The sequence below is a fragment of the Rhea pennata genome, chromosome Z (assembly GCF_028389875.1).
Source record: "Rhea pennata isolate bPtePen1 chromosome Z, bPtePen1.pri, whole genome shotgun sequence".
Lineage (NCBI taxonomy): Eukaryota > Metazoa > Chordata > Aves > Rheiformes > Rheidae > Rhea > Rhea pennata.
The window spans coordinates 18,184,907-18,201,118 of NC_084702.1; positions in this window are offsets into that span (position 1 = coordinate 18,184,907).

Sequence of the window (16,212 nt, forward strand, 5' to 3'; positions counted from 1 at the left end):
AACAAAGAAATAGTAAAGCACATGAAAGATGTTCCCCCCCCAAAAAAAAAAAAAAAAAAGAAAAAGAAAAAAAAAAGAGAAAGACATTTAAAGGAGAGGCAAGAAGGAAAGAATATCAAACCTTTCTTTCCCAGAGAAATTCAATAGCAGAGAAATTCGAGTAGAGGGAGAAGTCAAATGCTAATGTGAATGTAGACTGAAGAAAGTATAGAATAACTAGTAGAAAAAGAAAGGAAGAGAAGGGAATTAAGTTTGGCTAAGAGACTAAAGGTGGAGGTAATAAAATAAAAAGATGACAAAGGACCAGAAAAAAACTGAAGTATATGCAAGACACTAATGAGAATTTGAGAAAACTTCTATGGATGAATATAACATCATGAAGATTTCAAAAGACCAGGAGATGGAAGAGTTCAGGATCCAAAGAAGCAGGAGCATGGCAAAATACAGGATCAAAACCTGGGACTTCAGGAGAGTAGACTGTGTACTCTTCAGGAGCCAAACAGTCATAGAGGGGTCCAGGAAAAATGAATGATATGAAATGATATGATTCCTATAACCTGAGGAATGACTCAATGTAATGTACAGGAAATCAACCAAAAGCTGCAGGAGGCCTGTCAGGATGAACAAGGAGCTGCTGACTAAAATCAGACATTAAAAGTGTTCAAGAGGTGGAAGCAATGACATATGATCTGGTGGGGAAATAGAGGCTCTGTCTGAGAGTAAAAGGATGAGATTAGGAAAAGCCAAAACCCATTTGGAGTTGAATCCATCAATTAGATGGATTCTTATGAATGTCCATAAGAAAGTTTTGAAATCAAAGCTTCTTAGCTCCATACATGAATATCTCAACAAACTTCTAATCAGATGAAAACTATAATAAATTAAATAAAGAAAGAAACTAATGAATACAGAAACAAGACTTTATTTTTAATGAGATATTCAAAAATAGATTGAAAGTATATTAAAACTTCTACCCCATGAACACCAATAAGCTGATTAAAAAGAGCTTCACATGACTTCAAACCCAGATACATGACAGGGAACAATGTTCAATGACCCCTACAGCCAGCTTCTGAAATGAACTAGCAGTATGTAAAGTCCAGAAACAGCTGCTGGCTGTATTGTCTAAGTGAGAGTTATGCAAATAATCTTTGGGGGCTGTTGAAAACAAACACAAATTTGGTCAGACTTGTTTCCTGTTGAAGTGTGGTATTCATGGTTATTCAACAGACTCTCCTAACCATTCTACTGTAAAAGTCTGTTTAGATTTGTTAATGACATGTTTCCATGTAAAGAATCATTATTTTTTATGTAGCAATATCAGTGCTGGCTTCCCAGGATTTCTTCTTGGAGTGAAGCATTAGTTATGCTGTATACAAACAACAAGTAAATATAAAAATATAAAAAGTAGTCTGTAGGCAAACTGTAATGAATCAGAAATTTGGTGGATATTCAATAGGAATTTTCCTCCTGGGACAATTGACATAGAAATTTTACAAAAATGTGTAAAAAAAGGAAATATTATGTGTAATGCTTCTGAACTTAGTGTTTCCTTAGAGTCATTTCCAAAGACTTCAGCCCAAAGTGATGATAAACATGCACTACATCCTGATTTTGTTTTTTGCATTAAAACATAAAGCAAAAAAAAAGAAATAAAAAAGAATTTCCACACAATTTGTGTTGGCTTTTCATTTTCAAGAGTATGAAGAAGAATATTGCATAATGTTACATTTAACAAGATAAATGGGATGGAATTAAGAGCAAGTGGAATACTAGGATATTAGACTGCGAAAAATCTAGTCTCTAAAACAATCTTATTTTGAAGAATTACAAATTGTTCTGGAATAAGAACATCTAAAGGTGTAACTAATAAAATGCTTATGCAAACCATAACACCGGTCATAGAATGTATACTAGGTATGATCTCAGCTCTGATGTTGAAGCTGAAGTGCCTGTGGTTGTGAGATTTTGACACTATATTTCACTTATATTTCCATTCCTAAATGAAATGCAGGAAGTGAGCCTTTCCTGACTTGCTTGTCATTATAATTTCAACCTGGGAGATCAAAGTTTAAGCCCTGACTCTGATAAATATTTAACTGCTAATTAGGTCAGCTGCAACAAAGAAACAGAAAATGTCAAAGCAGAGCAGCTGGTAGTGGGTAAAGCACTTACCAGGAATAGAGGAGATGCAGGTTACCATGGTTTGCATGAACCAAATATGGATTTTCATTTTGCATAGCTTGCAAATGCACTTTAATTAGTGGGACAGTGGTAACTCTGAGACAGATTTTTCAAGTCTGTTAATACTGAAGTTATAGTGCTAGTTATTTTTTTTCTGATTTTAATGAAAATACCCCTTTTTATCTAAGCTAATATGACTGTTCTAACTTTCCTTATGAAAGGATAAGTAATTTTTGAGCAAGGAAAATAATACTTTACTTATCTGTTAAAAAAAAAAAAAAAAAAAAAAAAAAAAAAAAGATGTCACCAAGAGGTAAAGCATTAAAGTCAGGGAAGGAAACTTCAAAGAGTTGGGAAGAAAGGATAAAATACTTAAATAGTCCCTATTTAACAATGTTCCTAGGTTCATCCCATCTAATGTCAGGCATCTAATGTAGGTGTGATTATAGACTAAAGCTATATCTGAGCCACATTTAACAGAGGAAAGCTCAAAACTAGCACTGCTATATTCCTTGCAATGTGTGTCAGTTAACTGAAAAGATAGATATGAAAATGTGCAGATGACAAACAATTAATTAGATTCTCCAATCTTCTCTGAGATTTTGAGAAACTCCAGTGATGCAGCTAGAAAGCAAGGTGGATTTTGATTCTGCAGATAATTTTGTTGACACATATTTGATTTTTATAGAACAAAAATTTTTTTTCTAAGCGTAAAGATTGATGAACTGTGCCATAGATAATTAGTCAAATGTAATACTTTATATGTTTAATTTCTCCTTAAAAAATTGAATACTTTTTTACCAGTCTTTTTCATCTTGAAAAATTAAATCAGTTAGAAGGATAATATTAGGATGGCCATAAAAGCTTGATTACACCCTGAGGGTGTGCACGGCAAAGAAATAAACATTATGACACTCTTTCACGTTACTTCTAAGGGATGAGGAGTTTTAATTTTCCCTCATGAAATCAGCTATGTTAGAAGAAGTGCAGTGCATGTGAAGAGAACAGGATTTAATTTTATATAGCAGCATTTATAATTAAGGCAAATAAAATAATATGGTTTGTATTTTTTTTTCTCAAGGAGAGAATGATAAATGGAACCAACAAACACAATTAACAAAAATTGCCGTATTTATACTCATTTTAATATTTCTACATAAAATATATAATAATTTTGAATTTAGTTGAGAAAAATTCCATATCATTTCCTTGATGAAATTGGCAGACATAGAATAATTTTTTGAGCATCTCTTGTGTTACATAAAGATCATAAAATTTGTGCTTCAGGATTGGGGCATAAATTTCCTGCTCTGTTTGGCTCTAGAATGACAGCATTTGATCTTGCCCCAAAAGGGGATTTCCTGACAGAGCATTTAAAAGAACACCCCTAACTTTCTTCCATGTCACTTAAAAAATAGAAAAAATGTAAGAACAGGATGAATTTTCTATAAAGAAGAAACATGCCCAAGTTATTACTCTAGAGGTCCTGGTGTGAGCCTCCTACATTGTGTCATGTTGTGTGGACCCACCATGGTCTCTGTAAGAATTTGGGGTTTTTAATAGCAAACTTAGGGCTGCCTTCTTCAGTATTTGCAGTTCATCATCCCTCCTGACGAGTAGAGGGAAATGGTGATGCGTTTGTATTGCTCCAAACCTTCAATCCTCTACATAGTTGAAATGCTGGGGTGACATTTTCACCACAGAGTATATTATCTGCCTGCAGAAATCATGTTACCTATCATGAGTTTCTTTACTTGAGACATCATTCTCAAAAGAGGAGAACTAGACTTAGTGGACCTTGTGACTCCTAATGACTCTACAGCATAGGGTATGCTGTAATGGCTTCCCAAGATGTTTCTGGCATAGGCCAAGTAGCATTTAAAGACGTTTGTGAACATCAGGATTTAAGCAGAAATAATAATTTCTTATTTCATATGAACTTTAGCGAAAGAAACCTAACGTGTGCAAGGAGAGATCTGTTCACTCAGAGAAAAGATGAAATTCCAATTAGAAAAAAAAAAAAACATCATAATGAAGTAAATTATATAATAAAGTCAACAACTATATGACTTAGTATAAAAACTTGGTAGTTGAGAATAAATAAATTTTACTAAAGCAATCACATACTAATTAATAGAAAAGAATTCTATGAATCATAGGCAGTGTATTACCATAATAATTACAAAAAAGCACTAATCGCATTAAACCGACCTGTAACATGATTATCAGCTCACAAGAATTAGTGATGTCTGCTTCTCATACAGTAGAGGAAAAGAAAACTTATAATGAAAACACTAATTATAGCCAAAACAAGGAAAAAGGTATGGGCATTATATATCATTTTTTCACTATTTTAAAAGAAGAATTATCCTCTCTTCTAACAGGTGTTTAGGAAATGAGACTTGAATAGTATTTGCTGTGTTATCATCTTAATCTCACCTACTAGATTCTGCTTCATTGTATTTTTTATCTTTTCTTTACTTACAATGAATAGTAAACACCTTATATAATTTTTATTTGCTTTCCTAATGCATTGCTGCTGAATCCATTTCTCTAGGGAGCCTCTGTGCTGACTGTGCTCCTTGCAGGACTGTGCATGGGGAACTCACCTGCTGTGCCTGAGATCCACCTCAGGGATCTCTGAGGTGCTGCTGTCAAAGTGAGAGACACAAGAAGGAAACCCTTCTTGAAGGGTTAACAGAGTAAACTGGGAAAAAGGGAGGCAGCTTAAACTGTGTCTACCTAGCTTTTGGTTTCAGCTGTGTTTTCAAGGTATTCATTCATTATCAAGTAGAACAACTCGAGTTAAATTAAGCATTTGTTGCAACAAAGTGGAAGTCAGTGCTGGGAAGTATCTCACGCTGTAAATCAAGTGTGTGTAGGAAAATTTGGTATTTACCTTAGAGTACTTCAACATTTTTTGAATTAATAGCTAGTTAGTCTCAACATTCCTGTCTCAGATCTTTAAGATAAATGGAGGATGAAGAAAGTAAGCATTGATTTCCTCACACCTCCTACTATGATTTTATTTGCCCCAGTAAAAAAACAGTAAAAATAAATTAGAGCTGGTCATGATCAGATTTGTTTAAAAATAGTTAGAAGTGATAGGATATTTTTGTAATCCTATGAAAAGTAAACCATAGTTTTTCTTCTTGGCTACCAAAAAGCTTGAGTACAGTCCTGAAATCACAGAGCCAGTGGCAAGACTTACATTTATTTAAGTTTGACCATGTTAGAGAAACAACGATAAACTTTATAGTCTTTATGCATGCATTTATATACATATCTATCTATCTATGTGGCAGATAATACAACATTCATAGTTACTGACTTCCCATTTTTGTACCTTCTTTATTGCTCCCTAGCATTTCTAAGCAACTGTTTCACAGTATAAAGGAGAGAAAAATGGAGAATATTTAAGGAAAATATTCCATTACTTTTTGGTAGTCTTTCTTGCCCAGAAAAGTAAATATTATTTTTTTAATAATTATCATATACTACAAATGCAAATTGTTGATGAATGTGAAAATGAAGTAGGAAGTCTGCTAGTCTACCTGTGGCTCTTTGACTTTTTCAAAACAAATATCCTGATTTGACAGCAACCTGGTAAACAGCATTGAATATGTGACTGAAAAATGCTTTTCTGCTTTGAAAATAAATATCCCTGTTTCACCTGAATGTTTATTTTTCATAAATGTCCTGACATTCATCTTACAGTGGGAGACCATTATCCAGCGACAATGTTCAATTCCTTTTGACATTATCTCTTAAGTAAAATAGTAACTACAAGAATAAGAGTGGTAGACTGAAACAGTGCTTTTCTGTGCAAGATAGATGAACAAATACAATAGCTGGAATTCATTTTCTCCATTATAATACATTATGGGAAAAAATTACAAAAAATCACAAATTAGCCAAAAAATCAGAAACATAATCACAAATAAGCTAAATCTTGTAATTATGCTTAAAAAGGGACATAAAGATATGTAAGCAAGTAAAAAGAAGTGACTAACTTGAGGGACAACTTTTTTGGAGTTTGCCTGTTACAAGGTCTAATGAAGCTTTGCCATTATATTCTATAAGAAAGTCCTTTACTAAAGATGCTCATTATTATTCAATGGCATTAATAAAGTGTTCTCCATGTCACAGGTCAAACTATTAATCAGTACCCATTTCTTCTTTTGATTTATCAATACTGTCATTTCATATTTTTGGTCAGTTAGCTTCTTGAAAATGCTTCTTTTTTAGAAGTGTACTGAAAACCTAATTTTAAATTCTGTAAAAATTCTATATTCCCTGTACCTATCCACAAAAAAAAGGAATGCAGTGAACATGAACAACTCAAAAGTTAATGGCTTACCACTGTATATTTAGAGGGTAAAACTTACAAGCTGAAATTTTCTATCCTTCCTCAGTTATGAAAAAACCCACTAATGATGAAAAACAATAACAGCTACAAAACTCAACCAAGCAACCGAACAAAAAAACAACCTGAGAAAACACAGCTCAATATCTGTGTGCTGCAAGGCTGAACAAAGTAGATATGCCACAGGAGCTGCATGAAAGTAACTGATACCACTGGATGCTAGAGGTAAGGACTTACAAGTACTGTCAAGAAAGCTACTCCCTGCCACATAACTGTCAATCATAACAAAGACTTTAGCTAATTTATCAAGAGGGAGTGAGACCTCTATTTTTTATATTAACTCAGTAAGTGTTAGCAAATTATTCAAACTTTGGAGCTGTGCTCAGGTGACTCTTGTCTGTTCTATCCAAACAGCTCCGATTAATCTAAGATTTTGTACCCTAGTAGAAAAGACAGGCTGCCTCATATGCTAAATGAGATATAAATGGTTGCTGTGTTGTTAACATTTCAATTCTTACTGAGATGTTTTGTAGTCTTCAACTAAGAAAAGATTTAAGACTGTCTCTCACGAGTCTACTTGTTTGCTCTTCATGGTAGGATAAAAGGTCTTTTTTCTTGCTTTATGCTGTACGGCAGGGTCAGAATTCACATGAAATGCGGAGGCCGTAAAGCATAAGGAGGCCCTAGGAAATACTTCTTGACCTTTTTAACTATTATGAAGCAAAGTAGTATCGGTAGAGTGGATGGAGGGAGAACTTTTGAAGAGACCATTTCTCCAGGAGCTACATCTCCATGGCGGAGTACTGCGTGTGCAAGCGGTGGGGAGATGTCCTGTGGCAAGTGGGGCTCTGGAGGCTGAGCAGAATGCGTGGGGTCAAGCCTCCATGTGCAAAGAAAGCTGCTGCTGTCTCTTTTTCATCACGGCTCTTAGAAAGCTGTTTCAACCTTATGGAGCTGCTTCTTCTTCAGTGTCAAGTGTGCCAGCGTACAGCCTCTTACAACTGCCCTGTGAATATTGATTCACTGGTCTAGAATTTCTAGGCTCTGGCTTGTTTGCTCATTTTTACTTCGACTCTAAAAGCCCACAGACAGACTGAAATTTGCAACTTTCCTTTGGGTTGACACTGGCTAATGAATTTTTTCAGACTCTCTATTTAGTTTTTCAGACTCTACTATCATGCTTATGGCAAATTTTTATTTTTCAATCATAAGTGGGGAGCTAAGATAATAAGACCAGGAAGTATCTTTCTCTCTGTCCCAAGTTAGCTAACAGTGATTATGTTCTGCCTTTAAACTGACAAATTCCATTCTCCAATATACAGAATAATACTCTGGATTTTGAGTAGTAAAAATAGTATATTAGTATACTACTATGTAAGTATTTTAGTGTACTGGTATTTATATATTAGTATACTAGTATTGGGTGAGCTCCTTAATATGCATTAATATTTATTTTTTGTGTTAAACTTCAACAAATGAATCATTAGCACTTTCTCATAGTACTTGGTTTTGTCACAAACTCACCTCTACTTGCTTGCTCTCTTTGCTTTGAATTTGATAGATATTGAATCAGTTAAAATTTTACAGAAGTGACTGTGAAACTACAAAGACTGAAAATGACTTGATTAACTGAATTGCTTTGATTGCTCCCTTTGTTTGACTCAGACACAGATCTCCAACAGTGAAGAAGCAGTGACTTTTACACAAAGCTCTATAGATATTATTTAAAGCCATACACATAAACTGTGAAAACACACTGAGTTCAGAACATTGAAAGTTATTAAATGGTTTGAAGTAATGTGGTACCTTTGACAAAAATTAGTTTTACTTAGGGTTTTACATCAGGTGCTGCTTTGGCCTACTGTTATTTATCCGTTGAAACCTTCATTTGCCTGAGAGGGATATGAGGAAGTGAAAAAGTGCACAAAGTTGTAACGCCTACCAAGCCCAATAAATATGTAACATTATCTATTGCCACTGAATTTGTTCAAAATAGTAGCTCTTTTTTATGATCTGAAAATTAAGATATCTTCTAAAATTCTGAGTAAACTCAAAAGGTATTTCGGCTTACTTTCGATTGTAGAATAAAGAGGTGAAACAAAGGAAACCTAGAAAAACTATTTAATAGATTAAAAAGCACAATGAAAAATGTGTGTAACTGAATCTAATTTAGACTAAATAAATTCAAATAATGGTTATATTTATGTAACAGATATGAAGAAAATACTTATTTTAATACTGACTGACATCTTTTCATTTCTTGTAACTTATTGGCTCTCTCGACTAATTAAATGAGAATATTCACATCTTATATTGTTCATGAAGTATTTAATAATCCCATCTGTTTTTTTATATAGCTTTTAATGAGTAAATATTCACCGCTGCAGAATTGCAGTATGAAAGAGGAATTGCAGTTAGAAAGGGGAAGTTGCTTGCTAAAACCTGCCCAAATAATCAATAGCCAAACCTTTATCCTCACACACGTAGATCCACTCATCTACAGCACCAGGCTTTTTATACAAGAAAGAGAATAACTTACAATTATATCAAATCAATTATATATCTTAAAATAAAGAAATATGAATATCTTCTTATATGAAGACTCTTTTAATTAGGATTTTTATCTCTATAGACCTATATGTGGTGAAAATGAAACTATTTAGATGTTATAAAGCAAAATTAAAAAAAAAAGGCCATAACTCTCATAATAGACCTTCGTGGTTACCCTGTGAAATAGCATGTTTTCCCACCAGCATTCACAAAAGAGCTAACTGATTCTGGAGCTTCCAAAAAAAATTTTTTTTTTTCTGAAGTCTATCCTATGTTCAAGCTAAGGAGTTATTACACAGTATATGGAGTAAGAAAAATCAGAACATAATGACAAGGGTTTGTGCATGAAATTCTGTTCAGAGTTTCTGATTAAACAACCACCTTTCAAGGTTTGAGTACCAATGACTAATGTCATTAAGCTTTTTGTTCCTTAATTGCGTTTTTATACAGAAGACTCAAGGCAAAAAAATGAATCAACTCAGAAAAAAACACAATCAAACTTGATTGTGTCAAAGGTCATGGCTGCACCTCTATTAACCTACATGCTATGTGGGCTGGACCTATGCAATGTATATCAGAAAGTGAAAAAAACAAAGCTCATTCAGTTTTTGTTCTGCTTGCATTTGTGATGAATTTTCAGGAAATTATGAATTAGTTTTTAATTAACCCTCCTAGAAGCAGTTATGCTTTCAAATTCTGAATTATGTCTTCTAGTTTCTGAGTCAACAGATGTTGACCTTGTAGTGGCAAAATTTCCCTCAGAGATATATAACCTAATCAGCATTACACCTTTCACTTAAATAGAAAGAGCACGATCTAGCTAGAGAATATGCCTTTTGAAAATGAAGGTCGAAGGTTAAGATTTCATTTAGGATGCATTACTTTAAACATGCCTTTGGGCTATTCCTATTAGTCAGGCTTTTCATTAATTCTGTTACAAAAATGAGGAAAGAATGCTCCTAATACTAAATGGTAAAAATACTAAATTCAATGGTATGCTTCAATTCATATTCAATTTCTGTAAAAGTTGTCCTTGATGATTTGGAGATTTCAGACTGCATCTCCCTTTGTATTTTAGTGTTCAGCTTCACAGAACCACAGGATGAACACTGATAGCTTCTCTCAGATAAAGATTTTCCTGAAAAGACATGCATTTCAGCCATGATCCTGCATAGGCGAAAGGGGACATAGAAGAGTAACAGCGCTTGTCACTGTGCTCCAAGGAACACCTGATGCACAGCACCTCTGTCCCCCTCTGGCATCAGTCATCACTGGGATCACTCTTCTCTCAAAATGAATTCCAGATATTCTTCTGGTCATCATGCTTTGAAATCTTTCAGGTATTTCTTTCCATTTTATTGCTCTCAGTGTCAGGAGGAAGAATGCTACAAGGAAAGACTAGCCATTCTCTCATCCACAGCCTGCTACAGCAATACTGCACGTAACTCCAAAATCTCCACGGACATCAAAGAGGTAGAATATGTACCTGCAAACCTACCAGGAGCATTAAGAGACCAGGGAAATGGAGCCAAGGAGTCAGCTTCCTTGGTTTAGGAGACAAGTATCTGCATTTTTCAGAGGTGGAAACTGCAATTCACAGACATATTTTGCAGCAAGTAGGTGGTGGAGGCAGTAATTTTTACTCATCTGAACCCACTTCCCTATGTTAAGCTACTAGGTATCCTTTTCTTTCCCTTGTTAGGTAACAAACTGGTTTAATGTTGAGTACAGCCATTTCAAAGATCCTTAATAATATCAGTAGAATATAGTAATTTCAAATTTCCTAAAATAACAGAGTGAAAAAGGGTGACTGTTGTTATAAATGAAAACAGCACTATATTTAAAATGCCTTATAAGAAAAAGAATTTGACCACAGTGCCCCTCCCCTGATAAATGCTTTCAATCTTTACAGACTATTTGCTTCATTTAAAACAGAATACCTTTAAAATGAACATCTATTTCATGGTTTTTAAGAGCAATTTTTCTACATACAGTACTCAGAAAATTATAGAAAAAAGAATCAAACAATATTTCCTGACTGCATCTCAGTTCCTTCTTTCCTACGGCAACTGGATGATCTGTGGCAGAAGAATAGTACTGTGGAAATGAAACGTGAGAAAAAAAATAAAAAGAAGATGTTCTTTCCTTTGTTTTTCTCAGCAAAATAAAGATTTTTTTGATTTTTTTGAATAAAACTTTCTTTAATTTTTTGTAGGATTATTCTGTATGATTTTGACTCTTTAACTTAAGGTAAGAGCTTTGTTTTAATCTAGGTAGTATCACAGTATATGTTTCTCAAATGTCAGACTAATGACTCAGTCTTTTTACAAATGGGTTGTGTCTCACAGGATTGAGTTATTACTATGACTAAAAGAGTATGACTACTTCCCTCATAAATCCATAGCAAACTCCATTTTGGAGTCATTAAACAACCATGATCAGTTTGCCACTGAACTTTAGTTTATGTTTAGGAAGTACAGGAGGTCATCATAACTGAGATGAATATACATTTGAAACAGATTCATACAAGCCTCTTTGCACTATTTCTGACATTAGTCTTGTTTGTCTGAGAATTCTGAGACAAGAAGGCTCCCAGTGAACAGTTAGAAATTTATTCCCTGTCATAACCGTGACATATATACAGTACACTGACTTTTAAGAACAGAAGAAAAACACAATCTAATTTGGTCTTGAACTGGGGTATTTATGATTCCTTTACCTAAACAGGTAATGCTACCTTTTCTAAGGACAACTTTTGAAAGATATTTATATATTTCTACAGGCTTGTACGGCTTGTTGCATAAAAAGCTACTGAGCTTTTGGCAGTTAATATTTAAGTCATCTTCCAATACAGGGATTCTGAGATATGGTACTTAATATTTAAGTGATCTGCCAGTTCAGGCATTCTGAGAAAAATGAATGTGTCTGTATGGCATAATGCAGTGTTGTGTGTGATACTCCAGGCAGCTCTGAATAAGTTTGTTGTGGGCATGCCTATATGTATTTGAAATCTATACATTTAGCACAATATGTTTACAAAACAGTTTGAGAAATAATTGCATAAAACTGGCATTGCAAGATTCCAGGAAGGTTTTACTGAAATTATTGCACATAAAGTTTGCCTAGAAATGCAAAAATTACTGAGTTCTTTATTGGGATGATCACCATTATCACAACTCTGCATACAGAAATCAGCCCCAGACTTACAATGCTCACTGCATTCTCTTGAGCTGCATAAATCTAAATGAAAATAGAATCAGGTACAGAATTCATCCAAGTCAATATTCTGTCTTGGTTATATAAGCATATCTACTGAAGAGGAACAGGTTCTATGGGGATCAAAAGTTTTTTTTTTTTTTTTTTTTTTTTTTTTTAATGGAAAAATACAAATGTTGATAGTAAATCAAGCAAGCATCATAAAGATAGGTCTCTTAAGAAATCATCCAGAAATGGATTTAGAAAAAAAAATCTGTATGAATTCAATTAATTACTTTTTTTCTTCATTTTTCTTCTATTTCAATATTACACATTTAAAACATTTAAACTATTTTGTAGTGCATTTTACTTAAGCTATTCTTCATTCAACTCTTACTTGGTTCACCAAAACTAAATGCAGAGCAAAAACTCAGGAATAAACTCTTATATCATATATCTATAAACTCCAGATGACTTCTAGAGTTCAATGATGTCATTTTCAAGAGGAGGAAAATACATCCTGTGAGGCTATTCTACGTCAGCGTTGAAAGGAAAACATCAGCTAGCATGCTACTCTTAACTTCCTATTTAAAGGCTGTATCTGTCCCTTATGAGTTTTGCCTTCTATTCTTTGTCTCTTGAAACTACCTTGCCCAAGAAGAACCACATTTAGCTTTATCTGTCTCATCCATATACTTTTCACTAGTGCTCAATAAATTCTGCTCTGGACAACACTGACATGTTTTCAGGGCACTTTTAACACACACATAATTTTACAGAGTATGAAGAATAGTTATTAACACAGAGTGATTGTGTGTCCATCAGTAATACTCAGTAAAAAGATAAAAAGAGTAAAAAGTAAAAAAAATACTCAAAAACATTTTCTTCCTTAGGATTTTGAAAGCCCTTTCATTTCATATCTTCTCAGAGACCCAAATAAAATTAATGCCAGGAATATGGGATCCTAAATTGGATTGAGTTACATCATATAAAAATCATAACTGGAAGGCATTGTATGATTCAAAAATTAATTATAGAAATTAAGTGAATAAATGTTCAAACTAGTATTACAAACTAACTTTAATAGAATGAAAATACAGTACCAGGATCAAGAAACTGCTGTGATCTTTAAGGTCTTCATTAGGCTTAAATTGATGTAATTCCATTAAAGTCATATAACTAAGTTCTGGCCTGAGGATTTTAAGACTGACAACATATAGAAGACTTATTGAACTATTCCTGAAAATGTTTTACACATAAGAATTAAGCTCAGAAATGGATTAGCTCATTTTTATGCTACTGTATAAATATATCTTCAGCAAAGTTTGTGTAGATGAGACAACAAATACCACTACGCAGCCTACATGGACTTCATGGACATTCCTCACGACTCGCTTGACACTGGTTTAGAAGAGTGTTCTCTCCTACTTCAACTAAATAGCTAAATCCACCAACTAGAGGAATAGGACAGAAATGTCTTAACTGGGAAAGGAGTGTACAGTGGAGCATTTATGCATGATGTATTCATTTGACTAGAAACATATTTTGCTGAATATTTGCTTAGTACTAAGCGTGTGTCAGTTTGGAATCCAGCTATTAGGTGGACAGTAAAATTTTTCTAAATGATGTTTAGTTTCTTATCCTGTACAAAAGGACGAACAATATATGAAATAATTTCACCTGAGAACATTTGTATTTTATACATTTTACTAGAAGAATGAGAAATTGTAGGTTATAATACACTATCATTTAAAAATAATCGCTTACTAGTACAAAAATAGTTTAACATATAAAGTGTGTATATACTTGAGATAACTTTTTATGTAAAAATTCCAGAAAAAATCAAGAGTTTAAGGAGGAAATTGTCCTTGATAACATAACACAAGGTCAAAATTTAAATGAACAGAACACTCACAACACGCATTAACAATCCTATCCAACATTACCAGCGATAGTAATAACAAAGTTACTTTGGAGAGAAATAAAAGAAAAAAGTCACAAAGTTTAAAAATATGTAGACTGAAATAAACTTTAATAATACTGTGAAATTCTGGACAGAAAAAAAATTGGCTTCCTGAACTATTTAATAGACTGCAGATAGCACTGTCACCAAGTTTGCCAAGGAATGCTTAGAAAGAATTGCTGTAATGTCTCAGGTGCACTGACTGAAAAAGAGAGATCATTGCCTACAATGCAAGCGAACTAATTTGCAAGGCAATCTAAGAACACAAAGCTGCAATAATAAGAAATGTTGTGTTTGTCACTTTTTCATGAGAACAGGATGATATGCGATCATTTCCCATTACTGGCAAACTGAGTCATATTGATGTCTTGAGGAATACGTTACATTCAATGAGAAACAGAACATATACTGGGATATCCAACTTACAGAAAGGGAACTAAGGCATAATCAACATTCCTAAGATGGCAGAACATACAAATCATTCATACAAGCCAGTCAGTCTTCATAGGAAGATGACAGAAGCGAATTCTGAGTGTTTTGAACAGGGAAAGTTAGCCCTACATCAGCTAACTTTCAAGTTGGCTCAAATTTGACCATTCTGAGACAGTCACCTATATGTCAGTGACTACACTGGAACTATGAGGAAAAAAATAATGTTCATTTCAGACAGAGTAGCCAAGAAATTCAGCTGACAGACTGGAAAAATATCCACAAAGTGTGTAGAAATTCATTTTGCGAGTGAAAAGAGTAATTCCAAGAGTGAAAAATGCCATATATTAATGTTCCTGTCTTTGAGAATTTTATGTCTTTCAGTGTTTCCACCTCTCTCACACATTCATCTTTGTGGACCAGTTGTTTGTGACTATCAAACTCCAAACATTAAAAGACCAAACATTAAAATAACCATATAATCAAGACAGCTGAGGGAAAAATCAAAATGAAGAGAGAAGAGAAGAGAAGAGAAGAGAAGAGAAGAGAAGAGAAGAGACGAGACGAGACGAGACGAGACGAGACGAGACGAGAAGAGAAGAGAGGAGAAGAGAGGAGAGGAGAGGAGAGGAGAGGAGAGGAGAGGAGAGGAGAGGAGAGGAGAGGAGAGGAGAGGAGAGGAGAGGAGAGGAGAGGAGAGGAGACCTGACCTGACCTGACCCGGCCTGGCCTTGCACCACCATTCCTGTAAGCTGCATTCTTGTTAGTGTAGACAGATAGTAATTTTCCATCAGAATTGTGACCTTCTATACTTCCAAAAAGTATTGAAATTCAAATACTCATTTGAAAGTTACAAATAATCTCAGTTTGATGCACACTAATATAACCTTGCAATCATGTAATTCACCCGATATCCTCTTTTGTGGTGTATACGGTTATTTTTAAGCAGGAACAAGTTCAAAAGGATTGTTTGGCGCCTAATAAATTTCACAGTGAAAACAGAATGTCAGATGTCATTGGCTGCAGATGCAGTTCAGATTCCTGCCACGTGCACGACCACTTAAGTCACATCGGCACAATGCTGCCAGCAGAAAAAGCTGCAGAATTGTAACCTGCATATCTCGTCTGGAGTCAGGGTAAGGTTGGAGCAAACTTTGGAAGAAGCTCATATGCCTTCAGAGGTCAGTACCTCGACACAGCTTAAGCAAATGGGGAGACAGATGGCTCCTGTGAACAGCCTTACAGAGCACCATCCTACATTATCTCTTATTATGGCTCCATGCCCTTCTTGCAAAGATCGGACTGGCTCTCAGACCAATGAAATAGACAACCGAAAAATGTTTGGAAAGCAATTACTTCATCTAGAAAGAATTCATCAAAAACTGGTCATATTTTGTACAATTATATGCATTGTCATAAATTGAATTGGAAACTAATGCACCTTCTTGTTTTCCTCATTTGTTTTTATTAGTTCTTTGGGAACTGTTTTATTTTAATGTTCAAAATACCAGTGTTCTTGTGTAAA